Source organism: Pipistrellus kuhlii, unplaced genomic scaffold (assembly GCF_014108245.1).
Source record: "Pipistrellus kuhlii isolate mPipKuh1 unplaced genomic scaffold, mPipKuh1.p scaffold_m20_p_5, whole genome shotgun sequence".
Classification (NCBI taxonomy): Eukaryota; Metazoa; Chordata; class Mammalia; order Chiroptera; family Vespertilionidae; genus Pipistrellus; species Pipistrellus kuhlii.
The window spans coordinates 15522034-15548427 of record NW_023425551.1 but is presented as its reverse complement, the minus strand read 5'-3'; the positions used below and the strand labels follow the sequence as shown (position 1 = coordinate 15548427).

The 26394-nt window shown below is 38.3% G+C and overlaps 1 protein-coding gene across 33 annotated transcripts in view; it reads left to right on the top strand.

Annotated features, from left to right (window-relative positions):
• The window catches only part of EPB41L2 (erythrocyte membrane protein band 4.1 like 2), a 166237-nt gene that overhangs the window by 40345 nt on the left and 99498 nt on the right, over positions 1-26394 (top strand). The window contains exon 1 of one of the 33 annotated variants that reach the window (XM_045573238.1): positions 9005-9113. The exons of the other annotated variants lie outside the window; for them this stretch is intronic. The gene's annotated coding sequence lies outside the window, so the exon portion shown is untranslated. Of the gene's footprint in view, positions 1-9004; positions 9114-26394 lie in introns of those variants that run through there. 33 annotated transcript variants of the gene reach the window in all.

Genomic DNA, 26394 nt, shown 5'->3' with positions numbered 1-26394 from the left:
GGTTTTATTTAGTTTTAACGTTTCACTAAGTTCTTTTTTCAGTTTGCTGCTACCACCACACCTGAGCTTCTGTGTATTTGTTTAATTGTTTGAGCTAGCAGTCACTAGCATGTACACACAATCATGTTGTTACTTCAGTGCTCCAGGCTTTTAACTTTTTTTGGCCTTAATTTTAATCCTTCTTTTTGGTTGAGGATATCTATTAGCTCTTCATTAAAATACGGATGGTAGCTGGTTAAGACATAACCTTTTTCTTAACATTTTGTTCTGTTCATCAATATTTTTTTCTTTTTGGAAAGTAGCCCAATGCTCATAATCTAGCTCAGTGGTTCTCAACTGAGGTGGGGGTGGGTGAGTGATTTCTATCCCCTAGGGCAGCAGTGGCCAACCTTTGGGACCTGATGGACCACCAGTTGGCGACTGCTGCCCTAGGGGACAGTTGGCAATGTCTGGAGACATTTTGGATTGCCATGTTTTGAGGGCATGCTACTGGCATCCAGTACGTAGAGACCAGGTATGTTGCTAAACCTTTTACAATGCACAGGATAGGTGCTCACAACAAATAATTAATTATCTGGCTAAAATGTCAGTTGTGCAGGGGTTGAAAAACCCTGATTTGGCTAACATAGGGCACAGACCCAATTTAAGTAATTAGAAACTCTTTCTGGCTTCACAATATTTGTTTTCATAACAATAACTCAGTGGTAATTAGGCAAATTTTATTCCCTGTTCTAGAGATGGAGGAAGAGGCTGTCCATCTGTCTGTTCACCTAGCCCTAAGTCACACAAAGTTGACCTTATACTGGATTCTGTCTTTCAGCTGCTTCCTACCTTAGTCCCCTAGCCCACTTATCTCTTTATCTTAGTCACAGTTAATTGACTGCCTGTTCAGAATATTTCATGAACTACCTTGGCTTGGGGTGGAAGAGAAGCAAAAGAATGAAAGAGATACCCACCAGAGTTTTTACTGGGATGAAAATCCTAGTGTGTCTTTCATAATTACATAGAATACCAGAGGATGCAGTTGTGAGCGACATATGTAGGTCCACACATATCTACAGTGTCAAGTGTTAATTAAATAGTTTTATAAACAAAACTGAAATACAATAATAAATGTAATTTTAAGATAATCTTAAAAAAAATCTTTAGGTCTAATATCTCATATCTGTAAGTCCAGTATCTATCAAACAGCTACTCTGTTAGTATTAGGATAGGAGAGTTGACTTTTGCATTTTATCATCTTGTGAGTTTTTGGACCTAGCTTTTGTGATTTTGATTAATTGTAAAAAGTTGAAAGGAGCAACTTGAAATGCTACTTGAATGCCTTTGTAAGTACTTGGGATTCTGTACCTTCTTTCTTTGCTCTTCATCCTTCAGGTATGGCTCAATTTTGCCTAACTCTATTCTCTGTTCTGCCTTTTTTTTTTTCTTTCCCCAGATTGCTTTATGTAGGTATTTCTCAGAATGAATTTTAACCATTGGTTTCCTCTCTATGTCTCTTATTAGACTGTGTTGTTCTAGCACTGTGCTAGCTACATAGAGGCTATGCCCTATATACTGAATGAGTGAATGGTGTAAGACAAAGAAGAAGCAAACACCTTAGCAATCTTAAACTACTAGTTAGTAACAGAAATAGGCCGTCGAGTATTTGAACGTCAGGGTGCTGTGGATGGAGCCTAAATGTGTAAAGGTAGGAATTATGTTTGTATGACCATATTGGTATGGTTTGTGCTGTGCTCCAGCACCCCCCCCCCCTTTTTTTTTTTTTAATGTGGGCTGTCTGGGTGACAGGCTGGTAGATTAGCTGTCACCTTGGCCATATCTGTAGGTCTAAATCAGTGTTCATGTCTTCTAGTTGAGGTTCCTCCAAGCTAAATTATCTTCTTACTCTGAAGGGATTGTAGTCTTTGCATGTTCTGGAACACAGTCTGCCTATTTGCTGCAATATGTAGTTTTCTTATCTGAGTTAGTTGTGTATGTTCTCCCCTCCTAGAAGAACTAAAGTTTTAAAGTGATAGAAACGACCTTCAAAGGCTTGCAGTGATTTCTCTGTGGCAGCACTCTTGTAGCACATTGAATTCTGGGCTTGACCTCTTATTACCTTCTTGGGCAGATATGCTTCCTTAGCCTTCACTTCAACTGGCCTCTGAATTTCAGGAGACACAGCTCCATTTTACTCTGGCGTTTATCCTCTTACATACATTAGTGTCACTGTTGGTGGCCTGGGTTAGAATAAATAGCAACTCTATGATGTTTGTGTTTTGTTTTCCTGTTGAATTGTAGGAAAGCATTTATAAGAGACTGATTCAAAGTAGAAGTAATTATGGGGAAAGCTGTTTCTTTCAACAAAAGGCCCACTAGCAGGGCCCAATGCTTATCTCTGTGGCGGTGCCATTGGACTTGTCTTGCAAATTGAACACGCCTGATTGCACAGGTGTTTGCATGGTTGAACAAATTATATTTGGACAATAAACTGTTGGTGCCTGACAGTGATTATAGGGGAAGGCAGAGTTGCACATGGACTACTTTGGTAAGAAAATTAAAAAGAGAATAGTACCAAACATTTTTATGAAGGAAGAGAAAATTAAAACACTTTCTGAGAGTAAATATATTTTTCTTTTATTCTTTAACTAGAGGCCCTGTGCATGAAATTCATGCACTGGGGGGGGGGGGGGTGTTCAGCCCAGCCTGCGCCCTCTCGCAGTTTGGGAGCCCTCGTGGGATGTCTGATTGCTGGCTTAGGCTTGCTCCCCCTGGCTGAGTGGTGCTCCCCCTGTGGGAGTGCACTAACCACCAGTGGACAGCTCCTGTATTGAGCGTCTGCTCCCTGGTGGTCAGTGCATGTCACAGTGACTGGTCATTCTGCTGTTCGGTCATTTTGCATATTAGCCTTTTATTATATAGGATGGTTAAGTGCCCTTAAACTTATTAATATTGGAAGTCACCCTTATACTAGACAGTTTTGTTTATTAATTAATGGCTAGTAACATTCATTTGTTTATTTAAAACATTGACTTTGTTCACTATATTGTTTTCCTTATTAGAGGATAGCCATAGGTAAATTATGGCTCAGACCATACATAGGAATATCCAATTTCCAGCGTCATATCTTTTGTCTAATTTTTTTCTTTTATGTACAGCTGTGAAATCTATGTCCAGGAGACTGGGATGTGGGTTTACTAGGATACTGTCGTTAGATTTCTGAAGATCTCTAAGAGCCTGGTTAAAATTTGTGCCTGTGGGTTTATATTGAGAAAAGTTATCATAGTTATATTGTTTGGCTGTGTGAGTGCAAGTGTGAAGTAAGGTATAGTTAGTAGGAACCATAGAGAATGAGAAGCTGCTGGAGGGAGGGGAGAGCTGGGAGTTAAGGGTTTAGTGCTGGCTCATGGAATCCAAGCTGCTGAAGACAGGGCAGTGGGAAGGTGGTGCCCAATGATGGCTGCTCAGAGTCAAAGAATTGAAGTTGGGGTTCAAGAGAGGCTTGAGCTGGGAGGATAAAAGATAATCATGAGATTGAGATAATAGTAGGATTATGGATCTAGGACAGGACTTTTCAAGAAATCATTTTAGAAGGCCATGATTGGCATTTAGAAAATGAAATAGAATAAACAACATGTGAGTCAGGGCCTTATTTAGTGTATATGGAACTTTTATGTGAATTAAAAAAAGAATTCTTACCCTTTGGGGCAAGTTTTCACTTACCAATGATTATGCTTTAGAATCTAAAGTTTAGATAAACCTCATTGGCTGCAGTACACTCAATGTGCAAAGCTTCCCTTTGGGGAAGAAAGAAAAGGGGTGTGGGGGGAAAAGGTGCCTTTTCCCGTTGAGGGAGCCCTCCCCCAGGCTGAGGGCTCAATTGACTCCAGGATTGGGACTGTATTTAGCACAAACTGCCCTAGCTTAGGCTCTCTTTCGGATCAGAGTGGATCACACTTTTTGAAAACTTTGTTTCCATTAAAACTGGGTGTGTTCACTGTGTACTTGTGAACTGGATTGGGATGTATTTTATTCTGGGTCACAGTGAGAAAATTTTGAAAGCCAGTGCTTGGGGTATGATCGTGGGAAAGGGTAACTGAGATGGTGAGGAGGATAGGATCATTGGAATTTGCTTTTTAGTAGGAACAAACTAAAATACACACATTCTCCCCCCCCCCCCCCCTCATTCTCTCACTCTCTCTCACACACACATACAAACATGCATACACATCTCTGCTCTTTGCCTTATAAAAAGGAGTAAGAGTATAGGTAATAAAAATGATTTTGTTTTGGGATGCATTATACATGTGAACGTTTGGGATTTAGCTCCCACTTTCCCCAAAAGACTTTTAAACATTGTGGGTGGTGGAGAAAAGTATGGCCCAGATACTGGTTGAGCTTCTGGCTCAACATTGGGTCCCTGCAGCTTTCCTGTCAGATTGAGGGGAATAGATTGGGTTAATGCCAGAGTCTGGGTCATCACTAAGATCCTGTGATTCTATAAAGCTAGGGCACTGAGGAGAGGGGACTTTTGATAAGTGCTTTGAGTTATAGGAAGAGAGCTATTTGCAACTTAGACAGTTATGGGTCAACCATAAACACATAATCAGCAATAGAAAATAGAAAATTAAATTTTAGAGGGTTGTGAGGGTAACTGTGCTCTAAAAGATCAAGAAGACAGACATAGTTTTGGGAACTGTGAGATATTTGTTCTAGCTTCTTCCTCATTCTGCCGCCTGGATGATTTTTTTTTTTTTTTTTTTTAATAAAAGAACATTAGCATTTGAGTGTGATTTAGGACTTGCCTTTAGAAGTGAAAGCAGACAGACTGTATCTGGACTTCACTGGTCCAGCTTCCCATTATTATGCATAGTAGAATCTTGATGTCTAAGTTCCCATCATACTGGACTATATTGGTAAAGTGTTGGCAGTGGGAAGCAGGAAGCTACTTTCTATGGCTCTTAAAAAGGAAGGGAAAGGGGAATTGCAAAGTGGGGAGTCAGGAGGTTCTTGCAGGCCTTCATCCCCAGTATCGCAGAGTTCACAGCCTCTTGTCAGGTACCCCATCTCCTGGATGGCCTCTGTGGAAGAGTGGTGAGGTAGGGATTTTTCATTGGGGTGTCTAATATGAATGGTGGATGACAGAAAGGGCTGTTTCCCTCTCATTCCTCTAGGGAGCAAATGGATTTTAGTTGAAATTCCTGATAGTGTGTCTTCCTTTGATGTGTTAAAATTTGCAGTTAAATTTTCAAGTGCATTATAGATTAATTAGACCTTAAGTATGCTTGGGGAATTAGTTTTCCCTTTAATGACTGCTTTTGTGGGGCAAAATAATTTTAGTTAACATTTCTTTAGTATTTATTTGGCCAGAAATTCATTCTACCTATAATATTTTATCTGTACGAATAGCCAGCATTCCATCTTCTTAGCCTCATCTTACAGAAGGAGGATTGAGGCTCACATTCCCAACATTGCTTTTGTTATCCTCATCTCATTTCTCCATTGTGCCCGCCCCTTCCTCAACCTAGTCTTCATTTAATTTATCTTTTTTTTTTTTTAAACCAATGACTCAAAATCAGGCCTATTATGAGTTGGAGACTTCCTTTAGACACGCGTGTAGTTAGTCCTCAGGTCTGCCAGAAGGTAAATAAAGGTGAGAACAGCTCAAATGCGGCTTTCCAAGGACAGTATTTCATGCTGTACTCTACTGTGTTTAAAGCTGAAAACTTGGGAACATAGGACTTTCTAAGTAGAGCAGTTAAGTGTGACTGTGAGTTTTCTCGGGCCAGAAAGCCTGTGTTTTATGTTACATAGCATTGGGTGGGCTCAGGGATTCTAGCCACAGCTGCGTTCCAGAGACAGTTGAGAGCCATGGCTGGTAATGACATCATCTCCACAGGTGCCAAATCACCCCCCTTCCCCTCAGCCTGCCTTTGTCCCCCACCCCCCATTTTTTTTTCTTTTTAAAGGACTTCTAAGCACTACCATGAGGTTTTGTTGCAAAAATAAATATGAAATCCAATTCTGGGTGTGTGTGCAGAGGTAGGGAGATGAAAAAACAGTGCTTTTTGCAAACCACACAGTCCCAGAAATTCCAGTATTAGGTTACTTTCGTTCAATCACTCCCAAGAGATTTTTTGGGGAGTGGGGTGTGGATGGGGATGGAAGAGAGGATAGAGACTAGATGAGAAAAGTAGCCACGGTCAGCCAAAGTTGAGGGCTTTCTCCCCCTCTGCTTCCCCCCGAATGAAGACTGCCTGCAGGATTTCTAAAAGAACTCTAGTTTTCAGCATATTGTGTAGAGGCTGAAGAGCTCTGATTCCAGACGTTAAGCCTGGTGTCGAGGGATTGGATCTTTTTAATGGTAAATTTGCATGTTTGTTGGGTAAAACTTGTAATAGAGAAAAACATAATAAAAGCCAGCTTTATTCTCACTTTCAGATATAATCACTTAACATTTTGTTGTTTTTATTCTTGAATCCCACATTTATAGTTTATAGAATAAATACTTCAGTAAATTTGTGTACATTTCATAAATCTGAGCTCGTGTTTGTCTTTTTATATTGGTTTTTATTCAAATTTGTGTACATGTTGCCATGCTAAGTAATTTCTTAAATAGGTAGAATTTTAGGACTTTGAGGCACTTTAAAAGATAATTAATATACCCTCTTTTTATTTTATAAATGAGATTTAGTAAAGTGAAGTTAAATGACTTTTTCAAATTAATGTTGCTTTCAGAGCTGGAACTAGAACTGGTCTCACTTATTTCAATATATATATAACTATACCATTCTGTCTGTTTTATTTTATACACTGAGGGGAATTGGTGAAGTATTTTTACTTCACAAAGATAAATTAGAGCCTATTGCCTCAGAGAGTTAAATCCATCTGACAATAACTTAAGAGTATAAAAAAAAAAGATACATAGACTACCCAAACACACCTGTTTAGTTAAATTAATTTGCCTCAAATAATTTGTAGAAGTTTGAAAACCACATGATTTGGTTTCACTGCTGTTATTTCAGGGTTATTTGATGTAAGTGTGAAAGGATTGGAGGTTTAAAATGTATGTTTTACATTTAGCATAAGAATATTTGAAGTTTCTATTTTCCGCCATGTTCAAACCAATCAATCTCTTAAAACTTTTTAGTGATTTTGCCAAACTGTTAATTATCATCTCATGGGCCAACTTTCTTCTATACTCTGGAATATATTTGTCATATTTTTGAATCCCAAAATTCCTATAGGAATTCTTAGCTGTGTAGTTCCTTTGGTCCTTACAGTCTTATAGCCCTTCTTCTACTGTTGTCTTAAAATTTGAATGTTTAGGAATGTTCACTTTCCGTGGGGTTGTGTGTTAGCAGTCTAGATTATCAGTGCCTCAAAGACAATATTATTGTCTTCTTTCTGCCTTTCTGCCTCTCTTTCCCCCTCTACTTTGTCTCCATAGCGCTAGCAGAGCACCTTGTAGATTCTCACTATTATTACTATGTCTTGTTAAAAGGGTTCTGAGCATATTTAAGGCAAAGGAAGGAACATGGCCTCTGCTCTCTGTGAATTGGTAGTGGTGCTGGCACCACTGGTCTGGGGAATCTCTGCAGAAAAAGCAAGTTGAGCACAATTTGTCCTTTTTTTGTTGTTTTGGTCAACAGGTAGTGAAAGGTGTTTTTTGAGGCAGTTATTGTGGATTCAGACAATTTGCTGGTACACAGTTTCAGACTTAACCCTCACCTTTGTTTGACTGTCAGTCAATTTAGAAGAAGCTGTATAAACCAACTGAAATGACTTTGGTGAGAGGAGAGGGACATTTGAAAAATAAGTGATGGAGAATCCCCTGTTTCTGGTTTTCCTTGGAAAAATTCTTCCACAAGAAATCTTTAGTCTATTAAGTTATGCAGTGTGAAGACGTACTGACAATTTTTTTACTTTTTTTTAATTTTTTAACTTTTTATTTTTATCTTGGAGGAAGAATTGAAGGTAGAATGAAGAAATTTGGTATTGAAAATCTGAAGAGTAAGGAGTAGGAAAGAAAGGAAATAATTGCTAGTATGTATTTGTATGTTGAGGAAGAAGGAATGGGAGAAAGAACAAAAAAGCCATCAAGAAATAGGATAAGTGGCCAAATACTAGGGTGGGGACCAAATCTGAATGTCATTTGGCAAAGTTGATTATTCTCTTGGTTCTTTTCCAGAAGTGTTTCAAATCTCTGAGTGGGTGGAGGAACTCCACTGGAGATGACAGCTTACGTGTTGGAGAAATATGACAAAAATAGCTTGAGTGACTGAAATGGGAAGAAACAGAATGAAGAAAATTCTTTTTTTCTTTTTTCCAGCAATGTTCTATTTCTTATAATGTTGGACTTAAAGTGTTGTACCAGTAACTTAATTCAGTATAATATATATACTTTCCTTTTTGATCAGTTGCTTGATTCCTGCCTCCCCCGTCTTTCTCTAAGTGGCTTGCCTTTTGAAAAGGCCTTGGAACTCTCTCAATTTTCCAACTTATTCATTGTGGGGAAATATTAGGACATAGCTGTGATGCAAAAGGAGACAGATCCAGGAGCTTCACAGGGAAGCAGCCACACACAACCCCTTCATGGACCAAGTACACTTGTGTGTCTGTCTGTGTGGGCATCATACACTCATTTCCCTTAAAAAAGAGTTGCATATGCATGGCACACTTTGTGCAGAAAATTTCATGTGCTGTTGAAATGTGATCTAATTTCTCTTATGTCATTTTAAAATTCATTATATTTAAGTAATAAGGGGTCTGCATAGTCTTTAGGCTCTTTAGAATAATTTTCCACCTGTCTGGTTTGGCAAAAAAAGTAAATTAATTTGGGGATTAATTTTATAATTGGAAAAGGAACTGTACTTCCTAAAGATATGTATGCTTACTGTTGTGTCCTAGTATCAGTCGCATTATTTCCTGATCCACGGCTGGGCCATCTCCGACATAAGTGTTAGGAACTGAATTGTGTCAGCACTGCTACTTAAGGCGTTTATCCTAATCCAGGCGTCCTTGGTATTCGGTGCCATCCAGCAAGGTGGTAGCAGTGATCACAGACCTGGACTGCAGGTGTGAGTTCTAAGGACATCTGTGATTACTCAGTGAATTCCTTACCAGTGAAGGTGAGTTGGTGCTTTTCTTTGGATGCTCAGTTTTGACTGCATGAAGGTAATGGTAATATTTTCAGTTCTCCTAGACCTGTGGTCAGCAAACTGCGGTTCTTTGGCCCCTTGAGGGTGGCTCTTCCACAAAATACCACGTCCTGGGAGAGTCTATTTTGAAGAAGTGGCGTTAAAAGAAGTTTAAGTTTAAAAAATTTGGTTCTCAAAAGAAATTTCAATAGCTGTACTATGATATTTGTCTCTGTTGACTAATGAGTTTGCAGATCATTGTCCTAGACTAGGGGTGTCGAACTCAATCAGAGAAGGGGCCAAAATCTAAAATCCAGCCTAAATCGCGGGCCGAATGGTTTACTGAACAGTCATAAACTGTCATTGTGATGGAAACGCAGCGGAGTGCAGTGATGACAGCGCGGTGCGGGCCACATTGCAAGGCCTGGCGGGACGGATTTGGCCCGTGGGCCTTGTGTTTGACACATGTGATGTAGAGAGAAGATAGTAAATTCCATTCTTCTCACATTTTCCTAATGTGAATCGTAAAAGATGGCATAGCTTTCTGATTATAAATGTGCCAAGGTATTTATTTCATTAGCTAGCTATTTAATTTAATATTAGGCTCACTTTATTGAATCATTAAGGTGATTATCATGGATAATAGAAAAATGAGATTATGATGCCTGGAGATGTTAGAAAAAATAGATGCACTGAGTTTCTTAAAGGTGTTTTCTTATTTTTTTTAAAAAATATATTTTATTGATTTTTCACAGAGAGGAAGAGAGAGGGATAGAGAGTTAGAGAGTTAGAAACATCGATGAGAGAGAATCATCGATCAGTTGCCTCTTGCACACCCCCTACTGGGGATATGCCCGCAACCAAGGTACATGCCCTTGACCAGAATCGAACCCGGGACCCTTCAGTCCCCAAGCCGATGCTATCCATTGAGCCAAACCAGTTTCGGCTAAAGGTGTTTTCTTATAACTTCATTTCTTTCTACCATATATACTAAGCATAGCTTTGTGTACAATGGATAACTTTTTGCAATTGAGGATAAGCGATGTGTAAGATGGACTTGTTTAGTGGAGTCACTAAGATGGGAATCTGGGGAACTGCAGAAAAGTGCTCAGCTCTGGAAGAGACACAGGGAACGCTGTGGGCATCTAGAGGAGGGAAGGGTGGCACCCAGCTAGGAGTGGCCAGTATGTGTTTGGCAAGGTCATAGCATGTAGCAGGATTTGTCCTATGGTGGTGGTGGTGGTGGCGGTGGTGGCGGCGGCGGTGGCGATGGGCATGATACTTGGCTGGCTGACTTCTGAGAAGAGACCACAGGAGTGAGCCTGGAGACCTGAGTGGTTCTCCCGCAGCATAGTCTTCATCATGGCCAGTACTGAGCAGAAAGGCTAGAAATTCTAGGAGGGTCTAGCCGGAGCCTGGAAGACTGCATTTCAGGTGGAAAATTTGGGTTTTCTTTTTGTATTTGCTGAGCTTTCCCAAACAGGTTGAATGGTGTGATCAGAACTAGAATTTAGGAAGATTAGTTGAGTGGATATTCAGAGTAGGACTAACAATTTATGTAAAATAAATGGGTAAGAGAAAAATTTACTCATTGATAGCTTATTTACTGGCTTTACTTACAAATCTCCTGTTTGTACAATAATTTTAACTGAAGTTTTTTTCTCTCTCACAATACAAAAGTCATCAGATTATTTTTTAGGATATTAGCCACTGAAGATAACTAATATATACACTTCAAATAAAAAGTGAGGAACATTCAGCTTAAGGTTCTGATTATGATCTTTCTTCATCCAATATGTTCAGTTAATTTATTTTGTAATTGATCCTGGCCCTTCACATTCCTCTCTCTCTTTTTTCTCTGAAGGCATTTTTAAAGATTTGTTTTAACAGTGTTTTGAAAATGTTATTTGGTTGATTAAAAATGGGTATGTTCCATTTTCCTCTACACTCCCAATTTATTAAGCTTCTATTTCCATTTTAATATACTATTTTAAGAAAATTTTGCCTTATTTTTGGCAATAGTTTGTCTAATTATGAAAGTTATTTGATGTTGATAGTCTTAAATTTTAAAGTAAAGTGTCTTGGGAAGAAAGTCTAAGTCTCAAAGCTAGTAAATGAAAGAGCTGGAATTGGAACTTAGTTCTGCCTGATACAGAGTTATTTTCTTATCCGTTAAATGGAGACATTGCTAGTACATTTCTCATTTAGAGTAGTCATGAAAAATAAAATATATGTTGATTGCTCAGCATAATGTTGGCATTGGTTGTTTTTAAGCAGTGTTTTAAATAATATGCATTGTAGAAGCATGGTGTTTATGAAACTAAGAAACTTAGTTGATTCAATTGAGAAGTGATTTTTGAATTTTTTATTAAATTCAATATTTGAAATTATCCAATTATAAAAACACTAAGCACTCTTTGAATTTGTGTAGTATAACGAGTGAGACTTGTGTCCTCAATAGTTTCTTTAATTTTCCCCTACAGACTGTCATTCTACATGTTGAGTTCTGTTTTGTGTTAATTTTTACTGCTTCCCCCTTTCTCCCCCCCATTGAAATGCAATAGCCCTGTAGTGTCTTAGTGGAAACATTGTTCTCTTTGTTAGGGCTAAAAAGTGCCTTTGTCATTCCTTTGAGACATTCTGCAGATGCCATTTTGCAGTTTTGAAAAATATGTCCCTGTCCTCCTTGTGCTGTGTTAAATTGTGCGTGTGTATGGCTTGGTATTTTAATGAAGTTGTAGTGAAAACTTGACAGTGATACTTGTCATGATAACAAAACAAAAAGGGGCTCTTTGGTGATAGAACGTAGATTTGTGTCCTCTGTAGCCTGTGTGGTCTGAAAGTAGATCCCTCCTCGCTTAGATGTTTGATGCTCTTTGACTAACCTCATAGGAAGCTGTTAAAACAGCTTCTTCTGAGCAAGAACTCTAAGCCTTTTGTTGATGTGTATTGCTTTTTAAAGATCTCCTAATTTACATATTCTTAATAGCATTTTAAGTGGTAAGTATACACTCTAATTTGCTAAGTTGCTTTAATCCTTGTATTAAGAGGAGAAGTGGGGACAAAAATTGGTTGGGAAATTGCCCTGATAAAAATTCAGGAAATTCCTTTCATTCTTTTAAATTCAGTTAAAATCTAACTTTAAAAAAAAGGCCTCTGATGTAACTGTCTGAGAGCATGTGCTTCTTGAGTCCAGTAATTTCTTGCGTAGAGTGCCAAGCTCGAAGAGAGGAATATGAATGTTCCTCTGTGTTTTAGGTAAATCTATACCACATGGTGCAGCACCAGTTTATTATAACTTTGCTGGGGCTTCTTTTGTATGGCCTTTAAAATTGTGAAGCAGGAATACAGAAATAAAGGGAGAAAAACAACATTTTTTGCTTTAATGGAATTTAATTTATTTAATTTTTAAAATTGACTACAATAATATGTTCAGCGAAGAAAAGTTGATAATATAAAATAATATAAATACGTAAAACAAAATTTCCTGTTGCCCACATTCACGAACAACCACTTGTTCCTATTTTGGCTAAGCGTAGCCAGTCTTTTACCTGTCAATTTTGTACACCTGGGTTCAAACAACAGCATTATCCTTTTAAACCTGCTTGTTTTTCCTTGGCATGTGATGTGACAAATATGTCTCCATAAATATTTAAGATGGTAGTGCTTAATTTTGGAAATTTAATTCACAGAGCATTCATTCACTAGATGGACTAACCTAAAAGTTCTCAATTAGTTGAAAGCGGGCACATTTCTTGATACATGTGTCAGAAAGGGATAGGCTAATCATTTTGTATGTTTTGCAGGGTCATAGAAGCATAACAAGTCTATATTAGAACTGTTAAGGCACCCTTGAAACAAGCAAAGAAAGATCTTATCACATAAGCTCTGGTTCACCCTGGACATCTGGCTCCCCGATTTCCAACAAGAGCTGATTTTGCTGTGGCTCGACTCCTATCATCTGGGGCAGAAGTACACAGGGATTACTGTTTGTGTAAGTCCACCCATTGGCTGGCTGGACTTGTTTTATATAATGATACTGAACCCTGTGTCATGCCATTCCATCTCTTTCTTTTAAAGATGAATATACAATTGATACAGGACATATCCTGTTACAATAAGCTGCATGGCAGGAATTAACTCTTTCTTTATATGTATACTAGAGGCCTGATGCATGAAATTTGTGCGAGAGTAGGCCTTCCTTCCCTCTGGCATTGGCTTCCCTCGAATCTCCAGTTTTGTCTGGAAGGACGTCCAGTCTAATTAGCATATTATGCTTTTATTATTATAGATTTCTGTATAATTAGGGGTCTAAGTGGGAAGAAACTCTCCCAAGAGAGTTAGTGGATAATGGGGCCATTCCTTCTTTAGAAGGGACACATACCTTAGATCTTAGGGACACATACTCAGGGTCCAACGGGAGGAATGTTTACTTTTAATATATAGAGGATAATACAACAAAAACAAATTTCTTATTTTGCTGAAACTGTGCTGTTCTGTTTGTTCATTCAGCATTTGTTGAATTTAGATGTTCTAGATGATTAACATGGGAGTTTATAGGAAATAATAGGAGAAGATAATAAGGGGTTGAGAAGGATATGAGCTAGTTCTAAATTATGGTGGAATCCAAACTGCTTGAACTAGTGAAAATCATTAGATGAGTTGACTATGGTAGGAGGAAAAGATCAGGTAGATGGTGGTAACAAAGGGAAAATTAGTTGTGGCAGCTAAGTTGGTTTATGTGAGTGCTGATATAAGTGTATATATACATTTAAGTAAAATATGTTAATGCTTATGTATTCTTTCATTGCATGTGATCATGGATAGATCCTTCCTGGCCTGTCATAGTTCAGTTTTTGTAGGTAAAACTGCAGATATAGTCCTTCGCTCACCAAGAGCAGACCATGCAAAGTCCTGTTGACCTACTCTATCTGGAGGCAATGTCTTGTCTCATAAAACATGGTTTACAGGTGAAGTTCATTCCTCTGGTTCCATTTCCATCAGCCTGTATGTCAGTGGTCAGCCCCATTGTTGAGGTTTCCCCCAGGACAATACTCTGCCCTGTACTGTCTATTACATGGCTGTAAGTCATCAGTTGTGTGATTCATAGGGTAGATCAGTGGTCGGAAAACTCATTAGTCAACAGAGTGGCAAACCATGGCTCGAGAGCTGAAGTTTATTGACCACTGGGGTAGATGATTAGGTAAGTGAAAGCAGTGACTGCTCTGGATATAGCTTGTTCTTGAAGTGTGATATCTGATCGGATCGTGCTGGCCTGGTCTGTCCACTGGGAGGATTGCCTTTACCCACCATGTTTATCTCCGGGTCATCTCAGAGAAGGGGTTGCCTTACTCTTAGCCCGTTTGTTTGATTTTCCCATTCTTGGCATCCTGTTTCTCTGCCAGTGGGTGTCGATGGAGTGTAGAGCCTCTCTGCTGGGCTGAGTTGCCATCTGCCAGACTTCTCTTTTGTGAATGTTTGTGTAAATAACGTAATTGGACTTCCCTCTATCCCAAGTTAGATTCTGGGTATCCTTTAGCTTAAAAATCAGTAACAGAACTACTATATGTTTGGTAAGAAATTATCTATTTTTAACCTTAAACCTGGAAGTCTTGGGTTGGATTCCCCTCCCAATGGGAAGTGGAAGTAAACCATCCACTGACAGGGGAGAGTCAGCATTAATAAGGCCACGAAAGCATGAAGATTCATTTCGTGTTGAGGGGCTGATGTGAATGGAGTTCAGGATGTGGGGGAGAGGGTAGAAAGCAGAGGACAGGCTGTGAACCTGGATTAGAGCCAGCCAGTGCTCAACACAGGAATTTCCACTGAGGTGTTTGGTGTCTTCATCCTGTCTGTCCTGCAGAGCTACTAGAAGTCTTTAAAAAATGATGATTATTTTTTTTAAGGAAGAGAATAATTAAAAATATTTGTGCTTTAGAAATATTACACGACAGGTTTTCTGGAGAACTCTCTAATTTACCTGCATAGCCATTCTGGTGATTTTTAGTGTTAGTTAAAGGAGCCTGTCTCAGAAAGCCTTTTTAAAAATTATATTTATAACTTCTAGATAACATTTCCAACTCCAATAATGCTCTTGCACTTCTCTGTGCAGTAAAATCTGATGCTATGAATTTTTCTTCCTTGTTACTATTTATTTTAAAGGTGATTAGTATCAAATATTTATTAAACTTAATTGTAATAGTAAATCTTATTGTTACCAGTTAAATACATCATGTTTACTACAGAGAAATACTATGAAGTTTGGGAATACTGATTAAAGGAAAGCTATCTTTGGTATCTGTTGCTCTTTATTAAATAACCTAGAGGCCCAGTGCATGAAATTAGTGCATGGGAGGGTGTATGTCCCTCAGCCCAGTCTGCACCCTCTCCAATCTGGTACCCCTTGTCTGACTGCCCATTTAGGCCTAGTAGGATTGGACCTAAATGGGCAGTTGGACATCCCTCTCACAATTTAGGACTGCTGGCTCCCAACCGCTTGCCTGCCTCTGCCTGATTGCCTCTAACCACTCTGCCTGCCAGCCTGGTCACCCCTAACCACTCCCCTGCCAGCCTGATCTACGCCTAACTGCTCCCCTGCTGGCCCGATTGCCCCTAACTGCCCTCCCCTGCTGTCCTGGTCACCCCTAACTGCCATCCCCTGCCAGTTTGGTCGTGCCTAACTGTCTTCCCCTGCAGACCTAATCACCCACAACTGCCCTCCCCTGCTGGCCCGGTCACCCCTAACTGCCCTCCACTGCAGGCCTGGTCACCCCTAACTGCCTACAACTGCCCTCTCCTGCTAGCCATCTTGTGTCCACATGGGGCGGCCATTTTGTGTGTTGGAATGACAGTCAGTTTGCATATTATTCTTTTATTAGATAGGATTTGTATCAGCCTGTGTGCCAGGCTGGAGATTCAATATAAAAAGACTGAGTTGCTGCTGAATTCACAGTAAGACAAACTGATACCACAAATTCAAAAATGGTCACTCTAGCGACATAAATACATATAGAGAAAGGACAACATAGTGAGCATAAATACATATAGAGAGAGGACAACAAAGTGAGCATGTATGGTTACAGGAATGGCTTGGGACTAAGCCTGTCCTATATTTGTGTTTATGTGTCTATGTGTATGTGTTACTAGGGTATAGTTTATCGTTATATACTAGTTAATGAATATGATCCAATTATTCATTTGTCATCAAATGTTTTTTTTGACTACCTACTGTATGCCAGATACTATGTTAAGTTGGGGGATATGGATGTAAGACTGTAGTCTTTACCCTTGGGAATTGGATTGTTCACATGGAGAGGCAGTTAATAGCAAAGAGAGACAGTGTGGGGACTTGGAATTGCCTTGCAAACCTGATAAATAAATTTTTCTTAATGAGTCATTTTGCTTAATATTTAATGGAATCTTACTGTGTATCAAGTATGTGAGAAGGGGAATCCTTTTGTAAATCACCTAAATAGTCCCTTAAGAAATGGTTGTTGAATGAATGAATCTTTTGCGTAAAAATAGATTTTTACAAACTGGTATTAATTCAAAAGAATATTTGCATAGCCCTGGCCAGTGTGGCTCAGTTGGTTGGGTGTCATCCTGTGCACCTAAAGGTTGCTTGGTTCCTGGTCAGGGCACATGCCTGGGCTTTGGCTCAGTCCCTAGTGGGAGAAATGAAGGAGGCAGTCCATAGATGGATGTTAAGCTCTCATTCCATGCTTTTTTCTCTCCCTCTCCCTTCCTCTCTGTCTGAAAATCAGTAAAAAGTATTTTGAGAAAAACAAAAGAATATTTATATTAATTACTTTTGGCTTTTTTTTCATTTCTTTTTTTCTTTTTTTTAATTGAAGTTCCTAGGAAGTACCACTGTCCTAGGGTTTTTGTCCAAGCTCTTTTCTGAAGCCAATGGGTGGGTTTATGTTTAGATCCAAGAAAAACAAATTATAACCATGGATGTGAACTTTTCACAGTCTTCTCAAAATAAAAGCTTGAAAAAAATCTTTATGCCTTTCACAAAGACTAAATATCTCTTTCTAAAGAGGAATAAAACTAAGGTAATGCATGAAGCCTACATGGATCTTTATATTGTTCCTACCTTCCCTAATAATTAACAGAAACCCTCAAATTGTTCATCGAGCCCTTTTGTTCATAATTTCAGTCCATAAAAAGTGGGAGAAGTATTTATGTGGTAAAGTTCAAACAACATTGACATTGCTATTTTAAAGAATGTAGGTATTTTGGGAGTCAAGGAGCAAACATATACTATTAGGTTTATGAAGACAATCAAAAGAAAATATGGGTATTCAATAAGAATTTTAGTTTTATGATTAAAATCTGTTCATGATACCCAATTGCTTTTCAGAATAGGCGCAAACTTTTTAATAGAACTTTTACTTTGCTGTTCTAGATTTTAACATACTAGTCAGGTTCCACGGTTCACCTATCAGGTTTCCTCTGATCTGCAGACTTCTGTACATATTGCCAGGCGTACTCTCAAACCTCAATTTTAGATGTAGCTTCCTCAGGGTTGCCTTTCTTCCCTTACATTGGGCCCCCTCCTCTCTGTTAAACCAGGTACTACATGCTCTCAACTTCCTCCTTTCCCAATTGACTCATTACTTGCCTACCTCCCCCATGAGGTTATCAGCTCCAGAGGCAGTTAGCACATCTTTGTTCACAATTGTCTGGCACTTAATGAGCTCTCAGTAATTATTTGATGAGTGAAAGCATGATTACTGAATGATCTGATATTGGGCTTCCTGTCCTTTGTTCTTAGTGCTTAGCTTGCTCTGCTGAACTGGTTTGGTAAGCCTGATAGTAGGACATTCTTCTGAATATTTTCTCATTAAACACATACAGACTACTCTTTACCTGCTTGAGTAGGTAGATTTCGTCTACCATGTTTAGTTTTTACAGCACTCTGAACTCTCTTCTTGTTATGCTGACAACCATCTAGTTCTAGCACCTTTGTTTGCCCTGTTTTCTTTTTAAAGGAAATCCTGGCTTTTAAGATCCCTTTCTCTATTATTGTATCACTAGAACTTTCAACCATAGTCCCCTTTTCTTTGGAAATAGGGTAAAGGATGAATAATAAATAGTAGCAAATGACACAATTAGGGACAAGTTATCACTTGAGCTTTGATTTCTACAATCCTCACTAAAGATGGCACATTATCACTTCAAACTTACTTTGCCCAACAGTTCCAAAATCTTGCAAATTTTACAAGTCTTCTGGGTTTGCAACTTGGACATTATTTCTAGTTACCCCTCTTCTTCATTTGCTATCTATTTAGACATTAACCTCTGTGGATTGTTTCTCTGAAATTTATTTAATATCTGTCCCTTATTTGTCATCATTACTGCTGCAGCTATGAAGGTTTATATCTTTCTTTCAAAGCTCTTCATTGTTTTAGCTCCTACATTTTAGGAGCTAAAACAGTGAAGATCCTCTTTGATCCAATGTATATCCTCTTTGATCCATTTTGAGTTAAAATTTGTGTATGGTGGTCATATTCATTCTTTTGTATGCGGATATTCAGTTGTCCCATTACCATTTGTGTAAGGACTATTACGATTCTTTTGTGAAAAAATAATATATATATGTATGTGTGTGTGTGTGTGTGTGTGTGTGTGTGTGTGTATATATATATATATATATATATATATATATATATATATATATATTGTAATATATATGCGCCATAAAAAAGAATGGAATCTTACCATTTCTAACAACATAGATGGGACCCAGAGGGTATTATGCTAAGTGAAATAAGTCAGGCAGAGAAAGACAAATACCATGTGATTTCAATTATATGTGGAAAGAACAAAATTAATGAACAAACAAAACAGAAACAAAATAGATACAGAGAACATACTGAGGGTTGCCAGATGGGAGGACTATTGGGTGACTGGGGTGAAAATGGTGAAGGGATTAAGAAATACAAATTGGTAGTTACAAAATAGTCACAGGAATGTAGATTATAGCATAGGGAATATAGACAATAATATTGTAATACTTGTATGGTGTCAGGTGGGCACTGAAATTATTGGGGGATCACTTTTCTTTCTAAACATTTTTATTTAAAAATATGTTTTTATTGATTTTAGAGGGGGATAGATAGAAACATCAATGAGAGAGAGAATCAATCATTGATGGGCTGCCTCCTCCACTCCCCCACTAGGGATCAAGCCCACACCTTGACATGTGCCCTGACTGGAAATTGAACCCAAGACTTCTAACCATTGAGCAACACCAGCCAGGCAGGGGGGAATCATTTCTTAATTTATGTAATTGTGTAACCACTATGCTGTACACCTAAAACTAATATATAGTAATATTGAATATCAGCTGTAATTGATTAAAAAAAAAAGAAGAAAATACTATTTCTCCATTGAATGGCCTTGATACCTATGTCAAAATCAATTGTCTATATATTTTGGGTTTGTTTTTGGACTCGATTCTGTTCCACTGTTCATTCTTTTTTTTTATTTTTTATTTTTCATATATTTTATTGATTTTTACAGAGAGGGAGAGTGATAGAGTCAGAAACATCGATGAGAGAGAAACCGATCAGCTGCCTCTTGCACATCCCCTACTGGGGATGTGCCCACAACCAAGGTACATGGCTTTGACTGGAATCGAACCTGGGACCCTTCAGTTCGCAGGCTGATGCTCTATCCACTGAGCCAAACCGGTCTCTGCCCACTGTTCATTCTTACAATAGTGCCACACTGTTTTGGTTACCCCCTAGCTTTGCAGTAACTATTATTTATTTATTTATTTATTTATTCATTTACTTATTTTTAAAATATATATATTTTATTGATTTTTCACAGAGAGGAAGGGAGAGAGATAGAGAGCTAGAAATATCGATGAGAGAGTAACATCTAATATCAACCAGCTGCCTCTTGCACACCCCCTACCGGGGATGTGCCTGCAACCAAGGCGCATGCCCTTGACCGGAATTGAACTCGGGACCTTTCAGCCCGCAGACCAACGCTCTATCACTGAGCCAAACTGGTTTTGGCTGCAGTAACTATTTTTTAAAAAGTTTTTATTATTTTTTTTTAGAGAGAGGGGAAAGAAGAGGGAGAGAGCGATAGGAACATCAGTGAGAGATAAACATTGATCAGCTGTCTTCTGCATCCTTACTGAAGATTGAGCCCACAACCTAAGCATGTGCCATGAACAAGAATTAAACTTGTGACCTCTTTGGTGCATGGTTCAGTGCTTAACTATTGAGACACACTGGCCAGGCTGTAGTTGGCTTTAAAACCAGGAAGTATGAATTCTACTTTTTCTGTTTCAGGATTAGTTCAGCTGAGGTCATGTAATTCCTTATCAATTTTAGGATTAGTCTGTTCATTTCTGCAAAAAAGGCAGTTGGGATTTTGATAGGGATTGCATTGAATCTGTCAATTAGTTTGGGGATTATGTCCATCTTAACAATATTAAGTCTTTGAATCCATGAACATGGATTTATTTCAGTCTTCTTTGAATTGTGTGAAAAGTACATCGTAGTTTTCAGTGTACGAGTCTTGTTGCTTGGTTAAATTTACTTTATTCTTATTCATGCTACGTGGAATTATTTTTTGCATTGCTGATGGCTTATGTATAAAAATATGAGCTTATATATGGATCTTATATCCTAAAACATTCCTTCATTTCTTCATTAGCTTCCCACCCACCTCTGAAATTTTAAGGATTTTTTACTTATATGATCATGTCATCTGCAAATAAAGATCACTTACTCCTTTTTTTTCCCTTCCTTCTTCCTGGTTGCTTTTTATTTATGTATTTTTTTTGCCTAATTGCCCTGGCTTGAACTTTTAATTACAGTGTTAAATAGAAGTGGTGAGAGGGGATATTCTATCTTGTTTAGGATCTTAGGGGAAAAAAAGTTAATCTTTTATCTTTAATTTATGATTTTAGCTGGGTTTTTATAGATTCTTTTTTTTTTTTTTATCATATTTTGTCCATTGAAAAGATCATGCATTTTTTCTTCTATCAGTATGATTTATTATGTTGATAGAAATTCATGTTGAATCATCCTTGTATTCCTGGAATAAATTCCATTTGATAATATTGTATGATTTTAGTGTCTTGTTGCATTTGCCAATATTGTGTTGAGGACTTTTGTCTTTATATTTATTAGTGATATTGGTCTGAAGTTTTCTTTTTTTCTAATGTCTTTGGCTTTGGTATCAAACATCATAGAATGAGTTAGATGTTTGAGATATTTTTTTTTGGGGGGGGTAGTTGATGAAAATATTTTGTAATTGTGGTTACACAACTGATTATATTAAAAACCTTTATTTGTGCAATTAAGTGGATGATTTGCATAGTATCTCAATAATGTTGTTACCGAAAAATTATTTTGGCAAGCTCACCTATCCTTTTTAATCCAAAGTCATTATCCTGGTCTTCAAAGTCCTCAATAATTTTTCCAGATATAGTATTTTAGCATTACCTCTAATTTATCTTTATATGTGATTAATCTAGTGATAATGGTCAACCCATTACCCCATTCACCACTTCCCTTCTCCCCAAGATCTCCTAGAATATCTTGTGCATCTTACTGCTTTACCCTGTCCAAGGACTGTTCCACCTATCTTGAATGTCCTTGTTTTTCTTTCCCACCAATGACAGTCCATCCACCTTTTCAAGTTTCTTCTATTTATTATTCTAGTTTTCAGGCAGTCTCAAGCCCTGATGATTGTTATTTCCCTTAGGAGGAAAAGTTGTGGGCGATCTGGAATGTGTGAGTTTCCTTAAGGAGACAGTGGGACAGAATATTTGAAATCAGAATTGTTCTAGAAAGTCTGATATATATGTTTGTAGTACTTTTAAAAAATGCACTACAGCTGAAACCGGTTTGTCTCAGTGGTAGAGCATCAGTGGACTGAAAGGTCCCGGGTTTGATTCCGGTCAAGGGCATGTACATTGGTTGCGGGCACATCCCCAGTAGGGAGTGTGCAAGAGGCAGCTGGTTGATGTTTCTCTCTCATCGATGTTTCTAGCTCTCTATCTCTCTCCCTTCCTCTCTGTAAAAAATCAATAAAATATATTTAAAAAAATGCACTATAATTAACTTGAAAGTTTATAGGGTTTACTTTTCATTTTGTACTTTTCTGGTTTCCCCAAATGGTTCTCAGTGCTATGTATGGTATGGTCTGCCCAGTCATTAACATTAAATGCCAGGTATTTATTAATGTACATTGTGTATGTCTGAAAGAAAGATCCAGAACTTTCAGTTGTGTTTCACAGTTCTCCTTATGTATTTCTAAAAAAAAATATTTTCTAAAAAAATTATTGTGTTAGAGTAGAAACAGTTAAGTCCTAATTTATAGAGTTCATGTGAAGCAGAGGTAGGCAAGACTGGTTAGGTAATGGCGTTTGGTGAAGTATAACTGGGAGGTTACATACACATCATGGTGTAAAGTCAGGAACATATTTCAAATAAAGTAGAATTGGCTTCAAATCTCAGGTATCTACCTCATACTTAGTTATTAGGGAGTTAAGGCAAGATCCAAATTTAAGTTTGTCTAATTTCAGAATTGACAATTAACCATGCTATTTTGCATTCTATGCTTGCTAAAGAAAGTTACTGCATTTCTCTGAGCCTCATTTTATTCATATATAGAATGAGCTTGCTGTGCAGAGATATTTTGAGGTATAAATAAGGATGTTTATAAAGCAGTTAACAGAGAGCTTGCTCACAAAATAGGCAGGCTTATTTATGTTAGTAAAATATTTTGTTTGCTTCAAAACAACAGCACCAACAAAAGACATTTTGAAAGCATGTCTGAAATTTATGCACAGAAATTTGCTTATCTTTTGGCTCTAAAATATTTAATTCCTTACTTTATATTTTGGTACCAAGTTTTCAATGTTGTTTTTTCTCTCTCTCTCTCTAGAATTTAGATAATTCTAAAGTAAGTCATTTGTTAGTAGTAATTACTTTCTTTCCCTCTTCTGTCTTTTTTCTTGTTCAGAATGAGTTTTAATCAAAGAGGTAATTGAATTATGCCTCTTTTTCTGAAGAATTTGAGAACATCTGGCAGTTGTGGTTACCTGAAACTGTTAAATTTAGTTAAGCCATAAGCTTTGCAGTTTCTGGAGTGAAGTTTAGGAAGGGTGAATTTTTTGTTGGAAGCCATAAAAGAGATGAACTAGAGAAGTAGTTATTGGTTTTCATCTTGGCTGCAAAAGTATTTGTGTAAGAGTATTTGTTAGTGTTGCTATAGAAATATAGTCAAAACTACAGCAGGGAAACTATTACAAATAAATCATTGATTAGGTTACCTGAATTGTTTTTCTTACATTAAGAGTTATTCATAATTGCTTTTAAAATGTCTAAATTTTTTATTCTTAGCTATAATAAAGATTCAGTTATTATAAGTTCACAATACATTAGTATTTTGAAGTAAGTACTAATCATCTAAATTTCTTTGGTCACTGTTAATCCCTGGAGATTTGGAGAGAAAAAGTCTGCTAAAGGAAATCCAAATTTTCTGTTTTTGATGGTGTTGGATTATAATTTTAAAAATGTGTGTTTTCTTGTATTACAGGATAGTTTTGGTTCAGTTGGGATTTTTTCTTAATGAAAACCATATATAGGTACTTTTTTCAAGTTTTATTTATATTTTCTTTTATAAATTTACTATGAAGTTATACCGACTATGCTGTCCATTTTAGCTTTTTAATAAAGTTACAACTTCGATCAGGAGAACGTGGTTCCTCTAGTTTGTAGGAGAAAATAGCTCTGCTTCTGGCTTTTATAGACTCTCTTGCTCAAAGGAAGAATAGCTAGCTATCGAGTTAGTTACAACTTCAGTGGAAGATGTCTTGTAGCTGTGCCTTTTTGGTTTTGTTCCAGAGATAGTATTTGTGTGTACTGTCAGAGTGTCTTAAAGGCACACCCCAGAAAGATTCAACTCTATAAAAGGAGTTTTGTTTTATAACCTTTCACATATTCTTTTGGGGTTCTGATGGTGAAGGTGGTCTTCATTGTCTTGCCTTTTAAACTGGCATTTTTATGGAGACACAGGTTTCACAGTTTGAGAATAGGAATTGCAATTATAGTTGTTGAATCTCATAAAACACATTTAGTCAGGTTCTTGGCACATACCATGATTAAAACAAATCACTCCTCTTCAAACCCTGGGATCTTAGTGAGTTATTTTTTAACTTCTTTTCTGTCTCTATACTGATATGAAGATGGCATTCATTTGATAATATTCTCCTGGGTAATTTAATAGACAATGATTTATATATAAAAAGCCAGCAACCAGATACCATAACGACCGGAATGATTGGCCACTATGACGCCACAGCCCACTGTGGCCAGTGAACCCACCTCCTGCAGCCCCTTCGCCCCGGTCGGCTCTGACCCTGACAGTCCCTCCCTTACCCCAAAAGGGGTGGGGCCAGCCGGCCAACCTCCTGCGGCCCCTCTCCCTGCCCAACCCCACCCCAGATCAGCCCTCCTACCCTGATCAGGGGTAGGGCCAGCTGGCCAGCCGCCTGTGGACCTGCCCCTGATAAGCCCATACCACCCTGATTGGCCCATGGCTCCACCCCGCAGCCTGTCCTGCCCCCAATCGGCTCCCTCACTCTGAACAGGGGCAGGGCTGTCTGGCCAACTTCCCACAGCCCCTCCCCAAGGCTGGCCACGCCCCAATTGGCCCTCCCCACCCCAATTGGGGGCAGGGGCTGCTGGCCAATTGCCTACGGCCCCTCCCCCCAGCCGGCCCAGCCCTGATCAGCCAACTGCTGTCTCCTCCTCCTGACAGGCCCAGCCCAATCCGCCCCAATTGGAGCTGGGCCAGCCAGCCCCTACCGGAGCGTGAATTTGTGCACTGGGCCTCTAGTGTTGACATAATAGAAGACAGATGATTCAGGGAATCCTAAAGTTTGAAAAGTTTAAAACACTAAGGACTTATCATATTGAAGATTACTGCGTTTAAAGTGTCCTGAATAACGTTAACCCAAATGCTAAGGGAATTATCATTCAATGATAAACAATATATTATCATTAAATATATCCTAGGAGATTGACAGTTTTTCCCCCAAAATTTTCACTTTTCTTCTTGTTTCTCCCTTTCCCCCCCACCCCCCCTTCTTTTAAAAACTCCAAAGTTATCAAAGCTGTTTGGAATGGAGAATAGGACCTTGGATGCACCCTGTTTTTCTGTCTTCTGTAAACCCTTTCCTCTCCTACCCCTTTGTATTTTCAGTTACCTTCCCATTGGTCGCTGAGGTAGAGGTATTGCTCTGCTCTCTAGGATTAAACCATCTCCCCTGGTTTTGATCCTTTTTCATCTATCTCTCTTGAACTACCTTCCATCCATTTTTCTTTTTCTCCTTTGTGTCTTTAAACTCTCCTCTCTCTGTCTCTCCCACCAAAAGTCTACCAACCAAAACATCCCCATAATTCAACATCTTCCCACAACCTGTAGTTACTATCTCCCTTTTTTCTAGTCTTTTACTTTATTGCTAAACTTAAAGATTAATTTACAGTATCTTTTAGCCTCCCCTCTTCAATTTTTTTTTTTATAGCCAAATGGCTTTTTCTGCCACCATCCAGGGAAATTGCTCTTTGAGGTTCCCAGCAATCTTTTCATGACACTTTTAAAACCTTATTGGTGCTTGAAGCAATCTGCCTTGGCTGCCATACTGCCCGCTCCTCTCAGTTTGACTGTTATCTTTTGGCAGTACTTTCTTGCTTTGCTGTTTTTTTCTCTTAAGCTGAACCTTCCCAGCCTTCTTTATAGATTCTTTGCTCTCTGTCTGGAGGTTTATTATGAGCATTTTTTTTCTCTGTTTGCCTGGGGTGTCATCTACTCCCATAGCTTCAAATAACACGTATTGACGAAGTTGTTGCAAATCTTAGCAAGGAAACCTAGACTCTGTTGTTCAAACACATATCTCCATCCTGATTGTCATCATACAGTCACTTCAGTTCAAAGGCATTAAAAGTAGAAGCTTGTGCTTCTTTCATCCCTATTTTCTACTCTTTTTGGAAATCCTCGTCTAGGTGAATGGCACTGCCAGCTAACCTTTGACTACCAGGAACCTGGGAACTTTGTTCTCCATTGCTTCAACAATCCATCTCATCATCAAATCCTGTCCCTGCTTCCTATTAAATATTGACTCCATTTCTTCCTTTGCATATTTATTGCCTCTGTCTTAGTTTAGATGCTGTTTCCTGGACCACTGGAACATCATCTTAACTAGTTTCCTTTCATTGTGTCAATAGTTCTC